Below are 15,272 nucleotides of genomic sequence, written 5' to 3' on the forward strand. Positions count from 1 at the left end.
CAGTTTTTATTGGTCCCACCTCCCCCAAAACCAGTTCCAATGTCCCAGATATCTGAAACTCTCCCCATCACACCATCTCTTCAGCCACATTCATCCACTATATCTTGCCAATTCTACTCTGACTTGCATGTGGAATTGGATGTAATCCTGAGATCACTACCTTTGAGGTCCGGCTTCTCAACTTTCTTGCAAACTCCCTATATTTTGTTTTTAAGACTTCAGCTTTTTTTTTTAACCTATGTTGTTTGTACCAATGTGTAGACCGACCACAGGCTATTCACCCTCCCTCTCCAGAATATCCTGTAACAGCTCTGTGAATCCTTGACCCCAGCACCAGGGAGACAGCATACCAATTTGGTCTCACGTTTACAGCCACAGAAATGCCTATCTACTCCCCTTACATTTCAATCCCCTATAACTATTGCATTCCCACACCTTTTGCTCCTCCCCTCTGCAGTAGAACCAACCGCAGGGTAACACATTTGGCTGTTGCTGCTTTCCCCTGAGAGAGGTGATTCCCCTCAACAGTATCCAAAGTGGTATATCTATTTGCAGGAAAATGGCCACCGGAGATTCATGCTCCACCTGCCAAGCTCTCTTGCTCTGCCTGGTGGTCACCCATTCCCTTCCTACCTGTGGAGTCTGAGCCTGCGGTGTAGCCACCTGTCTCTACGTACTGTCCATGATGTACTCCACCTCGCGGATGCTCCACAGTGTCCCCAGCCGCTGCTCCAGCTCTGAAACCCAGGCTTCCAGGAGCTGCAGCTGGAGACACTTCCTGCAAACATCCTGGCCCTCAATATCCTCAATAGTGATGACCGATTGAACTACTCATTCAGTTCATCTGCTATCTCCCTGTTTTGAATTATTAATTCCCCAAACACACTTTATATAGGACCAGCACTCACTTTGTTAACTCTTTGCTTATTCACTTTTATTCACTGTCTTTATATTTCTTGCTAGCTTTCTTTCATAGTCTAATTTTTCCATCAATATTCATCTGTTATCATTATTTGCTATTTTTTATAATTTGCCCAATCTTCTGAACTGCGATCCATCTTTGTGCAATCGCCTGCTTGAACTTTAAGGTGTGGATTCTCAGTTTGAGAGACTAAGTACTGATGCTGGGAGTGAATGGCAGATGTTCCACGGTCTCATAGAATCATAGAATCCCCACGCTGCACAAGGAGGCCATTCGGCCCATCAAGTCTGTACTGACCCTCTGAAAGAGCACCAATCCCCACCCTATCCCCATTACTCCACCTTTTTGGGGCAATTTAGTATAGCCAATCCACCTCTTTGTACATCTTTGGACTGTGGGAGGAAACTGGAGCACCCGGAGGAAACCCACGCAGGCACGAGGGCAACGTGCAGACTCCACACAGACAGTCAACTTAGAATCGAATCGGGGTTTTCGGTGCTGTCCCAATGGGGGTGCGACAGGCGGAGCCATTCAGGACATGCTAATAGGTCAGCACTCGCGCCACGTGGAGCTATTGCAATTCCAACGCGCGCGGCATGTGATTAGCTGGGGTCAGGGTTGGCACAGGGAGAACTTGACAAGCCGCAGCTGCATATAAGCTCGGCATGTCCCAACACACCGTCATTCCAGCCAAGAAGATGGCACCCTGGAGTGCAGCCCTGAGGTTCGCAGACGCAGAGATGGTGATATTGCTGGATGCGGTGAAGGAGAGGCAGAACACCCTGTTCCCCCTCGTGGGAAGGAGATGCTGTGAGCACTGCAGGGACCAGACAGGAGTTCAGTAAGAAGCTTCATGACATCCTCAGTGCTGGGTGTTCAAGCAAGTTGGTATATTCATTACCAACTGACAATATTATGCAACCAATTCATATGCTTGTAACTGCAGAGTACAATTTAGAATATTGGTTCGCTTCATTGTAGAAAACATTTTTTGCAGATAGTTTGGAGAACTTTGCATCAATGTTTTCATTTTCCTGCTATTTCCAAAGTCACTTTTAGTGGTAGCTTGAATTATTAAATGTTTTTTGCCTCCATATGACTTTCCTTCATTCCGCTCTCATGTCCATCCTATTTTACATTGTGTTCTTATGGTATTTTACATTTGAATATTGCTGAAGATAGACATGTTGCTAAAGCTTTTAATTTCAATGATTGACTGATTGAATCAAGTGATGCACTATCAATTATGACAAGACGAGAGTAGAGAGTAATCGAGGCTTTATTAAGCAGAGATGTGTTGCCTCCTGCAGCTGCTGCCGAAATGGCTGCAGCTCGGTGATCACACACATTTATACTCCGCCTACTGGGCGGAGCCAGCAGGCAGGGATCTACCCCCTTACCTGTAGTACAGGAGCCTTACCGTATTACATAAGAACATAAGAACTAGGAGCAGGAGTAGGCCATCTGGCCCCTCGAGCCTGCTCCACCATTCAATGACATCATGGCTGATCTTTTGTGGACTCAGCTCCACTTTCCCGCCCAAACACCATAACCCTTAATCCCTTTATTCTTCAAAAAACTATCTATCTTTATCTTAAAAACATTTAATGAAGGAGCCTCTACTGCTTCACTGGGCAAGGAATTCCATAGATTCACAACCCTTTGGGTGAAGAAGTTCCTCCTAAACTCAGTCCTAAATCTACTTCCCCTTATTTTGAGGCTATGCCCCCTAGTTCTGCTTTCACCCACCAGTGGAAACAACCTGCCCGCATCCATCCTATCTATTCCCTTCATAATCTTATATGTTTCTATAAGATCCCCCCTCATCCTTCTAAATTCCAACGAGTACAGTCCCAGTCTACTCAACCTCTCCTCGTAATCCAACCCCTTCAGCTCTGGGATTAACCTAGTGAATCTCCTCTGCACACCCTCCAGTGCCAGTACGTCCTTTCTCAAGTAAGGAGACCAAAACTGAACACAATACTCCAGGTGTGGCCTCACTAACACCTTATACAATTGCAGCAGAACCTCCCTAGTCTTAAACTCCATCCCTCTAGCAATGAAGGACAGAATTCCATTTGCCTTCTTAATCACCTGTTGCACCTGTAAACCTACTTTTTGTGACTCATGCACTAGCACACCCAGGTCTCTCTGCACAGCAGCATGTTTTAATATTTTATCATTTAAATAATAATCCCTTTTGATGTTATTCCTACCAAAATGGATAACCTCCCATTTGTCAACATTGTAATCCATCTGCCAGACCCTAGCCCATTCACTTAGCCTATCCAAATCCCTCTGCAGACTTCCAGTATCCTCTGCACTTTTTGCTTTACCACTTATCTTAGTGTCGTCTGCAAACTTGGACACATTGCCCTTGGTCCCCAACTCCAAATCATCTATGTAAATTGTGAACAGTTGTGGGCCCAACACTGATCCCTGAGGGACACCACGGGCTACTGATTGCCAACCAGAGAAACACACATTAATCCCCACTCTTTGCTTTCTATTAATTAACCAATCCTCTATCCATGCTACTACTTTACCCTTAATGCCATGCATCTTTATCTTATGCAACACCCTTTTGTGTGGCACCTTGTCAAAGGCTTTCTGGAAATCCAGATATACCACATCCATTGGCTCCCCGTTATCTACCGCACTGTTAATGTCCTCAAAAAATTCCACTAAATTAGTTAGGCATGACCTGCCCTTTATGAACCCATGCTGCGTCTGTCCAATGGGATAATTTCCATCCAGATGCCTCGCTATTTCTTCCTTGATGATAGATTCCAGCATCTTCCCTACTACCAAAGTTAAGCTCACTGGCCTATAATTACCCGCTTTCTGCCTACCTCCTTTTTTAAACCGTGTCTTGGCGGCCATCAGGGTACGCCACGTAGGTGTACTGCGGTTTTGCATGTAGCAGCTGTACCCTCTCAACCAACAGGTCCGCCTTGTGGAGCTGCGCGTGCTTGCGGAGGAGGACGGGTCCTGGGGCTGCCAGCCACGTATTACTTCTCATATACGTATTATACAAACAGTGGTGACTACCACATTCACCCCCTGTTAAAAAGAGTCCAGCGGGGGTGGTGGAAAACTATTTACATGGTATGTGAGCATTTTTAAAGAGTACAGTTTGGGGAAAGTTCACAAATTTAGCCGGTCGGGTGCCTTGATCCTCCGTTGTGAGCGTCGCTGACCCAGTGGTGATACAGGCGCCGGCTTGGTCGCCTGTGACCCAGGGAGTGTGTAGTCCTCAGCCTCATCCCCAGGTGGAACCAATGGGAGGATAGATCGTCCCGGAGCGGGTGCTGTGGTGAGGTGTGCTGGGGGGAGGATGTGTGGCGCCGGGGCAATTGGGGGGGGGGGGGGGTTGGGGAACCAGCTGGTGCCAGGTCCCTGAGGGAGACTGTGTCTTGGCGGCCATCAGGGTACGCCATGTAGGCGTACTGCGGTTTTGCATGTAGCAGCTGTACCCTCTCAACCAACAGGTCCGCCTTGTGGAGCCGCGCGTGCTAGCAGAGGAGGACGGGTCCTGGGGCTGCCAGCCACGTTGTGAGCAAAATCCCGGAGGTGGACTTCCTCGGGAAGGCAAGGAGACGTTCATCGGGGGTTTCATTAGTCGCAGTGCAAAGTAGCGATCGGTGGAGTGGAGGGCATCGGGGAGGACTTCCTGCCAGCGGGAGACCGGGAGATTTTTAGACGGCAGGGCCAGCAGGACGGCCTTCCAGACCGTCCCGTTCTCCCTCTTCACCTGCCCGTTTCCCCGGGGGTTGTAGCTGGTCATCCTGCTTGAGGCAATGCCCTTGCTGAGCAGGAACTGACACAGCTAATCACTCATAAAGGAGGATCTCCGGTCGCTGTGGACGTAAGCGGGGAAACCGAACAGAGTGAAGATGCTGTGGAGTGCTTTAATGACCGTGGCAGACATCATCTCGGGGCATGGAATGGCGAAGGGGAATCTGGCGTATTCATCGACCAATTTCAGGAAGTACGTGTTTCGGTCGGAGGAGGGGAGGGGTCCCTTGAAATCCATGCTGAGGCGTTCAAAGGGGCGGGAGGCCTTCACCAGGTGCGCTCGGTCTGGCCGGTAGAAGTGCGGTTTGCACTCCGTGCAGACCTGGCAGTCTTTGGTGACAGTCCTGACTTCCGCAATGGAGTAGGGCAGGTTGCGGGCCTTGATGAAGTGAAAGAACCGGGTGACCCATGGGTGACAGAGACCATCATGTAGGGCCCGTAGTCGGTCCACTTGTGCGTTGGCACGTGTACCTCGGGATAGGGCATCGGGGGGCTCGTTGAGCTTCCTGGGGCGATACAAAATCTCATAATTGTAGGTGGAGAGCTCGATCCGCCACCTCAAGATTTTATCATTTTTGATCTTGCCCCGCTGTGTATTATTGAACATGAAGGCAACCGACCGTTGGTCAGTGAGGAGAGTGAATCTCCTGCCGGCCAGGTCATGCCTCCAATGCCGCACAGCTTCAACAATGGCTTGGGCCTCCTTTTCGATGGAGGAGTGCTGAATTTCGGAGGCATGGAGGGTGCGGGAAAAGAATGCCACGGGTCTGCCTGCCTGGTTGAGGGTGGCAGCCAGAGCGACGTCTGATGCATCGCTCTCGACTTGAAAGGGAGGGTCTCGTCGACCGTGTACATCACGGCCTTGGCGATGTTGGCCTTGATATGGTTGAAAGCCTGGTGAGCCTCGGCTGTCAGGGGGAAAACTGTGGAGTGGATGAGTGGGCATAGTTGTCTGCAAAGTTAGGGACCCACTGGGCGTAGTGTGAGAAGAATCCCAGGCATCATCTGAGGGCCTTGGGGCAGTGGGGGAGGGGACGTTCCATGAGGGGGCGCATGCGATTGGGGTCAGGCCCCAGAACTCCATTTTGCACCACATAGCCAAGGATGGCTAAGTGATTGGTGCTGAACACGCACTTCTCCTTGTTATGCGTGAGGTTCAGGAGTTTAGCGGTGTGGAGAAATTTGAAAAGGTTAGCGTCGTGGTCCTGCTGGTCGTGGCCGCAGATGGTGACGTTATCCAGGTACGGGAAGGTGGCCTGCAGTCCGTACCGGTCAACCATTCGGTCCATCTACCGTTGGAAGACCGAGACCCCATTAGCGACACCGAAGGGAACCCTAAGGAAGTGGTAAAGGCGGTCTGTTTCGAACGCAGTGTATTGGCGGTCTGCCTTGCGGATGGGGAGCTGGTGGTAGGCAGATTTCAGGTCCACTGTAGAAAAGACCCGGTACTGTGCAATCTGATTGACCATATCAGATATGCGTGGGAGGGGGTCCGTGTCGAGCTGCATGTACCGATTGATGGTCTGACTGTAGTCAATGACCATCCTGTGTTTCTCCCCAGTCTTTACAACGACCACTTGGGCTCTCCAGGGGGTATTGCTGGCCTCGATGATACCTTCCCGCAGTAGCCGCTGGACCTTCGACCTGATGAAGGTCCTGTCCTGGGCACTGTACCATCTGCTCCTGGTGGCGACGGGCTTGCAATCCAGGGTGAGGTTAGCAATCTGGGAGGGTGGGTCGACCTTAAGGGTCGTGGGGCCGCATACGGTGAGGGGTGGTAGGGGTCCGTCGAATTTTAAAGTTAGACTTTGGTGGTTGCACGGGAAGTCCAGGCCGAGTAGCAAGGCAGAGCAGGGGTGGGGAGGACGTAGAGCCGGAAGTTGCTGAACTCTATGCCCTGGACGGTGAGGGTGGCGATGCAGTACCCCCGTATCTCCACGGATCCGGGGGCCAGGGAGATTCTTTGGGTAACGGGTTGTACCGCGAGGGAGCAGTGCCTTTCCGTAGCGGGGTGGATGAAGCTCTCCGTGCTCCTGGAGTCGAGAAGGCAAGATGTCTTGTGGCCATCGACTTTCACTGTCGTTGTCGCGGTTGCGAGGTTGTGTGGCCGGGACTGGCCGAGCGTGATGGAGGTGAGCTACGGCTGGTGTTGGTGGAACCGGGCTGGTCGGCGGCGGTTGCGGACGATGAGCGGCCAGATGAGGTGCCCGACGAGCAGGGGTCCTGAGGCGCCGTCCAAAATGGCGCCGAAGATGGCGGCGCCCATGGGGCGCACGTGGCGGGTGGCGTTAAAGATGGCGGCGCCCACGGGTCGCACGAGGTCTGATGGGGGGAAGATGGCGGCGCCCACAGGCCGCATGTGGGCTGCGGGGACGAAAATGGCGGTGCCCACGGGTCACACATGGGGGGTGCAGGAACAATGGGCCTGGATACAGCGGCGATCGACCGGGCCTGGCACACCACAGTGAAATGTCCCTTCTTCCCACAGGTCTTGCAGATTGCACTCCGCGCCGGGCTACGCTGCCGGGGGTGCTTTGTCTGCCCGCAGAAATAGCACTTGGGCTCCCCGGGGTTTGCTGGCTGCCGCGCGGCGCAGCCTTGGGGTTGGCTGGGGGTGACCGCTGGTGGGGCCAAGATGTCCATGAGGGGGGCACCGTGCAATCGGGGGCGTATGCTTGTACATTACGGGAGGCTACCGTTAGTGAGGTCGCGTGTTCCTTGGTCGGCGCGAGGTCGAGCGTACCCCCTTCTAAGAGGCGCTGACGGATGTACGCCAACCCTATGCCTGTAACGAAAGCGTCCCTGATTAGGAGTTCAGTATGTTCAACGACCGAAATTGCTTGGCAATCGCAGTTCCTCGCCAGGACGTGCAGGGCACGCCAGAAATCGTCCAATGACTCACCGGGGAGTTGTTGCCGCATGGACAGGAGGTGCCTGGCATAGAGTTTGTTGATCGGCCGGATGTAGTTCTCTTTCAGAAGCGCCATGGCCTCAGCGCATCCCGGATAAGGGGACAAATATCGGAGCTCAACCGTGTGTACAGGATCTGGAGTTTCTGTGCTTCTGAGGGTTGTTCTGTCGCAGCTCCGATGTAGGCTTCAAAGCAAGCTAGCCAGTGGTTGAAGGCCGACGTGGCATTGTCTGCTTGAGGGTGCAGCTGCATGTGATCTGGCTTGATGAGTAGGTCCATCACTGTAAAATCTCTGCTTAATAAATTGATGCACTATCAATTACGACGAGACGAGAGTAAAGAGTAATCAAGGCTTTAATAAGCAGAGATGTGTTGCCTCCTGCAGCTGCTGCCGAAATGGCTGCAGCTCGGTGAGCACACACATTTATACTCCGCCTACTGGGCGGAGCCCGCAGGCAGGGATCTACTCCCGTACCTGTAGTACAGGAGCCTTACTGTATTGCCTCTCATATACGTATTATACAAACAGTGGTGACTACCACATCAAGCGACATGTTCCTCCAGCTGTTTGTGATATGCAGAGTACAGATTGGACTCAACTGGCCAAAACAAAAGGTCTCCTGTCAGGTGTCATTCTGCAATTAGGCAGAACTTGCTGAACAATCCTGAATGTGCTAATAGCTACACTGACAACAGTTTATGATAATCATTTGAGCTCGTTACATGGGCCATTTCCACTTGCTGGAAGCCACATACATTTACATTCAAGGATCCATTCTCTGCAAGCAAAAGAAATATGTCCAAACCGTGTGGGGCCTATAGTTCCCCTTGCTTTCGCCACGGCAACACCTTGGTCAATTAGAGGCAACTTGTCAACCAACTCTGATTTTCCCCAGTAGTATAAATTGCTGTGATGATTTGAAATTTGGCAACCTTGTGTTTGTCTCATGAAATGGCAGCACAAAATGCTTTAGCCTTTCTCTCTTTTCAACAAATCTGTACTAGCAAATGGCTGCATGTTCCATTGTCATTAATTTCTGCCCCCCCCCCCGCAGCGGCAGGGTTTCCGATGGTGGAGGCGGCTAGCCATTAGCTGCCAGTAAGATCTTCCGTTTCCGCTGAATTCAATGACATTACCACTGCTCGCCATCCATGCCACCAGGAAAGCCCAGTGATCCACCTCCACTGCTGGAGGTGTGACTGTCTCAGCATTTCTGCAGTTCAGTTGTTACATTGAACTGATAGTGATCATAGAGGGCGTCATTCTCCGCCGGCGGGAGTCTCTGTTTTGCCGGCGCCCGGGGGTTTCCCGACGGCGTGGGGCTGCCCCACAATGGGAAACCCCATTGACCGGCCGGTGTTACGGAGACTCCCGCCGGCCGGTCGGGGCAGAAATGTGGCGGGGCGGGTAGGAGAATTTCGCCCAGAATTTTAGACTGGTTACAGATAAAGGCCATTTGGCTTTGTTGTGTCAGTAACAGCTACTCAGCTAGTCCCACTTGACTGCCTTTTTCCTGCAGCCCTATAATTACTCCAGATAATTATCCAAATTCCTTTTCAAAACAATGCTTGAACTTGCCACAATCTTAGGTAGTTTATTCAAAATCCTGTCTACTCATTTCATAATTGTTCTCATGTCAGCGTTGTTTTTATGTCATTCACCTTAAATTGTGGTTCTCTGCCGTTCCACCAATCGGAGCAGTTTCTCACTACCTGTTCTGCATTCCTCATGATTTTGAGAACCTTTATTAAATTTTGGTTCAACCTTCCCTCTTCTCTGAGAACTTCCCCATTCTCGCTCGTAACTGAAGTCTCGCATCCTCAAAGCATTTTTGTAAATCTTCTCTGGACTCTCTAGGTGGCATAGGTTTAAGGTGGGAGGGTCAATGTTTAAAGGAGATGTACAAGGCAAGTTTTTTTACAAGAGGGTGGTGGGAGGCTGGAACCTGCTGCTGGGGGAGGCAGTGGAAGCAGAGACGATTGTGATTTGTCAAATACATGAATAGGATGGGAATAAAGGGATATGGTCCCCGGAAGGGTACGATTTAGTTCAGACATGCAGCATGGTCGGCGAAGGCTTCGAGGGCTGGAAGGCCTGTTCCTATGCTATAATTTTCTTTGTTCTTTGTTACTTGTTTGAAATGCTTTCAGATTCTTCAGAAAATTTGATTCTCAGAATTGGACAAAATACTCCAGTTAAGGTTAAACCAGTGTTTATAAAGTTTCCTCATAATTTCCTTGTTTTTTTTACTCTATGCCTCTATTTATAAAGCCCAAGATCCTGTATGCTTTATGGGTCTGTGCACATATACCCAAAGGTCCCTCTGCTCTTGCATCAATTTACAATTTTATCATTTTGTTTTACATTTCTCTTCTTGTTCTCCACACCAAAATGCATAATTTCACACTTTCCTGCATTACATTTCAGCTGTTGTGTGTCTGACCATTCTGACAATTTATGTCCCTTTTTGTGTCATCTGCAAATTTTAAAATTATGCCTATACACCTAATTCTAATGTAGATCATGAAAAGCAGTGGTCCTAATTAACTCCATTTTCTCATTTCCTTCAGTGCGAGAAAGAACTGTTCACCATCACTCACTACTTCCTATCACTCTATCAAAATCATATCCATGTTGTCACCATTCCTTTTATTTCTTAGGCTTTACCTCTTATGTCCAGCCTTTTATGTGGCACTTTATGAAATGGTGGGAAGAGAGATGGATGGGGGATGCCAATACCATGGTGCCTTGTTCTTGGGGGATGCCAATACCTGATGCCACTCTGTTAAGTTTCACCATAATTGCATCCAATCCAATAACAATGCCAATTAAGAACTCATTGATAGCTGGTGGAGTTCAGGGGCTGGATTCTCCGCCCTGCCGCGCCACATTTCTATTTCACCCTGCTGGCGGGATGCTCCATTTCGCCGGCTGGTAAATGGGGTTTCCCATTGCGGGGCAGGCCCACGCTGTCTGGAAACCCCCGGGCTGCTGGCAAAACGGAGCATCCCGCCAGCGGAGAATCAAGCCCCAGATCTTGACAGAGATGTCCAAGTTACATAGGTTGTCTAGCGTAGTGCAGGTGCATGGAAGTGGACACTGTCAGGGTCCTTCCTGTTTATCGCCTTATTTCCCCTTTCTTTTATTTTGCCGTTTTATTTTTGGTCCATGGTGATTAATGGACATGTATCTTGAAGTCAAGCAGCAGAATCCAGATGTTACCGGAGAGAACACTCTTCTGGTTTGAACAGGAGAGATGGGTGGGACCCGGTTTGATTTATTGTCTGGTGGTCAACTAATTGGCCCAAAAGGCCATACTCTGCCCAGTAACAGGCAGTGATTGGATCCTATCCCAATGGAATTATTTTCAGAGCCCCAGGGAGTTTCAGTTTGTCTACTGAAAGCACAGAGGGAAGGTCTCTCTCTCTCTCCCCGCTGTGTTCTCTGCAGAAAGGCTGTAATCCTGGGGCTGGAGAGAACCTGTCTCCCTCTCTCTCTCTAAAACGACAGAGACCTGAATGAATCTACAATAAAAACCAAAAACTAAAAGAAAAGTTTGAAGAGGGGTAAGGTGCTGGAAACCACCATGTGACAGAAAGAGGGTGGGATGTGGGGGAGGGCGAGGAGGAGCAGCACATGGGATCCTCACAGGCACGGGAGGCCGCAGGACATGTGCATCAAGGCGGCCATGCATGGAATGCTCTGTTCAACTCCAGGTTCACCGACTAGGGGGGAAACTGGCCAGGGGCATGGACACCGCATGGCACTGACCGCCTCTGCCACCTGCACAGTGAATGGCGGTCGGTGGCAGCCTCCTTCCTGGGCTGGGGTACAGGGTCACCCGCCTCTCCACCACCGCGTCCAGGAGGGTCTCCTGTTCAGCTTCTGTACATCATGGTGCTGCTCTCCTTGCTGCATCTTGTTGACTGGGATAGTGTGTGTGGGGAGTGAAGTGTGTATATGCGGCTGCAGCTTGTTAGCCTCCTGAGTGTCAATCATGAATCCGGGCAACCTGGCATTGTTTCTCATTGGAATCGATTGTGTTCCACGTGACGCCGGTGCTAACCCCTCAACAGCCACTGAATCAGTCTACGTGCCGTGGAATATTCCCTGTAGTGGAATTCCATGAATCCTGCCAATACTTAGTCTCAGGAACAGAGAATCCAGCCCAGATTCTTTTTTCCTTTTACTTATGATTTTTTAAACCTTTTTCCCCCCTCTGTTATTGTCTGCCTTTTGTGTCTGTGTGGAGAGTGTGGGGCAAGTTAAAGTGGGGAATTCGGAATGAGATACTGGTTCACCCGCTGTATTTTCTGCATCTGTCATAGTTCTTGTTATATATAATCAGTAATTGTGTTTACATTTACAAACCTGGTGACTGTAATTATTGGACAGCTAAGGGCAAAAAACTTTGGGTATTATTTGAAAAATTATTGGTTAATTCACTTGTGCTGTGACCCTGGGTGAAGTGGGGCTGGAACTGACCACGCACTAGCCCAGGGTGCCGTAACAACACCGTTTTGTGCCTAACATCTCAAACTTCTCCATTCTCATCTTTCGATGTATCCTCGAACCCCAATCGTGTAGGTTTCAGCCATTGCTCAATGTAGCACTCTGTCCTCTGAGCCATAAGGTATGAGTCCAAGCCTCACTCTAGACTTGAGCCCATAATCGAAGGTGAAATTTCAGTACAGTAATGTCAGAGGTACTGTCTGTTGGAGGAGATTACTGCTCAATTGGACCTGTTCGGTAAATGTAAAGGATTCCATGTTATTATTCCAGTGAACAGCAGGAGAGTTCCACCTTTAATAATCTTTATTGTCACAAGTAGGCTGACATCAACACTGCAATGAAGCCACTGTGAAAAGCCCCGAGCCACCACATTCTGGAGCTTATTGCGCAGGTGAAGGAGACACATCCTGAGTGCGTGAGACACATCCAGAGTGGGAATTGGAACTTGGTAATTTGGTGCAGTGAGGTAATTCGGTGCAGAATGGGAGGAGGTGCTTTTTCCCTACTGTTTTGTTCTCTTTCTTGTGGCCTGTAACTGTTAATCTGCAGGGAGAGAACCAGAGAGCATCCTAAGAAGGTAAGTGATTTTTATTTTATTTTTATTACCTTTTCAAATTATGTGGGGAAGGAACTGTAAGTGATATTGCAGTAAAGCTGTGACCTGATTGGCTGGTTGGGAATCTATTAAATTTGAAAAAAATAAAATAAAATAATATTGCAAAAAAAATCTAATTGATTAACTAGATAGTGGAGAAACTAAACCTGAGGGCCGAGATCGGTATTTAGCATTTAATTTTACAGTAAAAATCATCTAGCGTCAGGGCCATATTGTTAATTGTAACTCAATCTAACAATAATTCAAGTGTTTATTTTAAATTAATTAACTAGTGCTTAAATGTCACTCAGCGGGGTGCAGTGCTCCAATTGTGAGATGTGGCAGATCTGTGATGCTTCCGGTCGACTACATCTGCAGTAAGTGTAACCAATGGCAGCTCCTCACAGACCACGTGGTTCAGTTGGAGCAGCAGTTGGATGCACTTAGGAGCATGCAGGTGGCAGAAAGCATCATAGATAGGAGTTATAGAGATGTGGTCACACCCAAGGTGCAGGTAGAGAGATGGGTGATCATCAGTAGGGGCAGGCAGTCAGTGCAGGAATCCCCTGTGGTTGTCCCCCTCTCGAACAGGAATACCGCTTTGGATACTGTTGGGGGGAATAGCCTATCAGGGGAAAACAGCAGCAGCCAGAGCAGAGGCACCACGGCTGGCTCTGATGTTCAGCAGGACGGTCAAAGCGCAGAAGAGCGATAGTCAAAGGAAACTCTATAGTCAGGGGCACAGATAGGTGCTTCTGTGGACGTGAGACTCCAGGATGGTATGTTGCCTCCCTGGTGCCAGGGTCCAGGATGTCCCCGAACGGGTAGCGGGCATCCTGAAGGGGGAGGGCAAACAGGCAGAGGTTGTTGTATATATTGGTACTAACAACATAGGCAGGAAGGGGCATGAGGTCCTGCAGCAGGAGTTCAGGGAGCTAGGCAGAAAGTTAAAAGACAGGACCTCTAGGGTTGTAATCTCAGGATTACTCCCTGTGCCACGTGCCAGTGAGGCTAGAAATAGGAAGATAGAGCAGCTAAACACGTGGCTAAACAACTAGTGTAGGAGGGAGGGTTTCCGTTATCTGGACCACTGGGAGCTCTTCCGGGGCAGGTGAGACCTGTATAAGGACAGGTTGCATCTAAACTGGAGAGGCATAAATATCCTGGCCATGAGGTTTGCTAGTGTCACACGGTGGGTTTAAACTAGTATGGCAGGGGGCTGGGTACCGGAGCAATAGGTCAGAAGGTGAAAATATTGAGGGAGAACTAGGGAATAGTGCCAGTATGGCTCTGAGGAAGAGCAGAAAGGGAGATGTTGCTGAAAACAGCTGGACTGTTGGCCTGAAGTGCCTATGTTTTAATGCAAGAAGTATAACAGGTAAGGCAGATGAACTTAGAGCTTGGATTAGTACTTGGAATTATGATGTTGTTGCCATTACAGAGACCTGGTTGAGGGAAGGACAGGAATGGCAGCTAAACATTCCAGTATTTAGATGTTTCAGGCGGGATAGAGGGGGATGTAAAAGGGGTGGAGGTGTTGTGCTACTGGTGAAGAGAATATCACAGCTGTACTGTGAGAGGGCACCTCAGAGGGCAGTGAGGCTATATGGGTAGAGATCAGGATTAAGAAGGGTGCAGTCACAATGTTGAGGGTTTACGACAGGCCGCCCAACAGCCAGCGGGAGATAGAGGAGCAGATATGAGGACAGATTTTGGAAAGGAATAAAAACAACAGGGTTGTTGTGATGGGAGACTTTAACTTAACCAATATTGACTGGGACTCACTTAGTGCTAGGGGCTTGGAAGGGGCAGAGTTTGTAAGGAGCATCCAGGAGGGCTTCTTAAAACAATATGTAGATAGTCCAACTAGGGAAGGGGCTATACTGGACCTGTTATTGGGGAATGAGCCCGGCCAGGTGGTAGAAGTTTCAGTAGGGGAGCATTTCGGAAACAGTGATCACAATTCAGTAAGTTTTAAAATGCTGGTGGACAAGGATAAGAGTGGTCCGAGGGCGAATGTGCTAAATTGAGGAAGGCTAATTATAACAATATTAGGCAGGAACTGAAGAACCTAGATTGGGGGTGGATGTTTGAGGGTAAATCAACATCTGACATGTGGGAGGCTTTCAAATGTCAGTTGAAAGGAATTCAAGACCGGCATGTTCCTGTGAGGAAGAAGGATAAATACGGCAAATTTCGGGAACCTTGGATAACGAGAGATATTGTAGGCCTTGTCAAAATGAAAAAGGAGGCATTTGTCAGGGCTAGAAGGCTGAGAACAGAAGAAGCCTGTGTGGAATATAAGGAAAGTAGGAAGGAACTTAAGCAAGGAGTCAGGAGGGCTAGAAGGGGTCACGAAAAGTCATTGGCAAATAGGGTTATGGGAAATCCCAAGGCTTTTTACACGTACATAAAAAGCAAGAGGGTAGCCAGGGAAAGGGTTGGCCCACTGAAGGATAGGCAAGGGAATCTATGTGTGGAGCCAGAGGAAATGGGCGAGGTACTAAATGAATACTTTGCATCAGTATTCACC

The sequence above is a fragment of the Scyliorhinus torazame genome, chromosome 4, assembly GCF_047496885.1.
Source record: "Scyliorhinus torazame isolate Kashiwa2021f chromosome 4, sScyTor2.1, whole genome shotgun sequence".
NCBI lineage: Eukaryota > Metazoa > Chordata > Chondrichthyes > Carcharhiniformes > Scyliorhinidae > Scyliorhinus > Scyliorhinus torazame.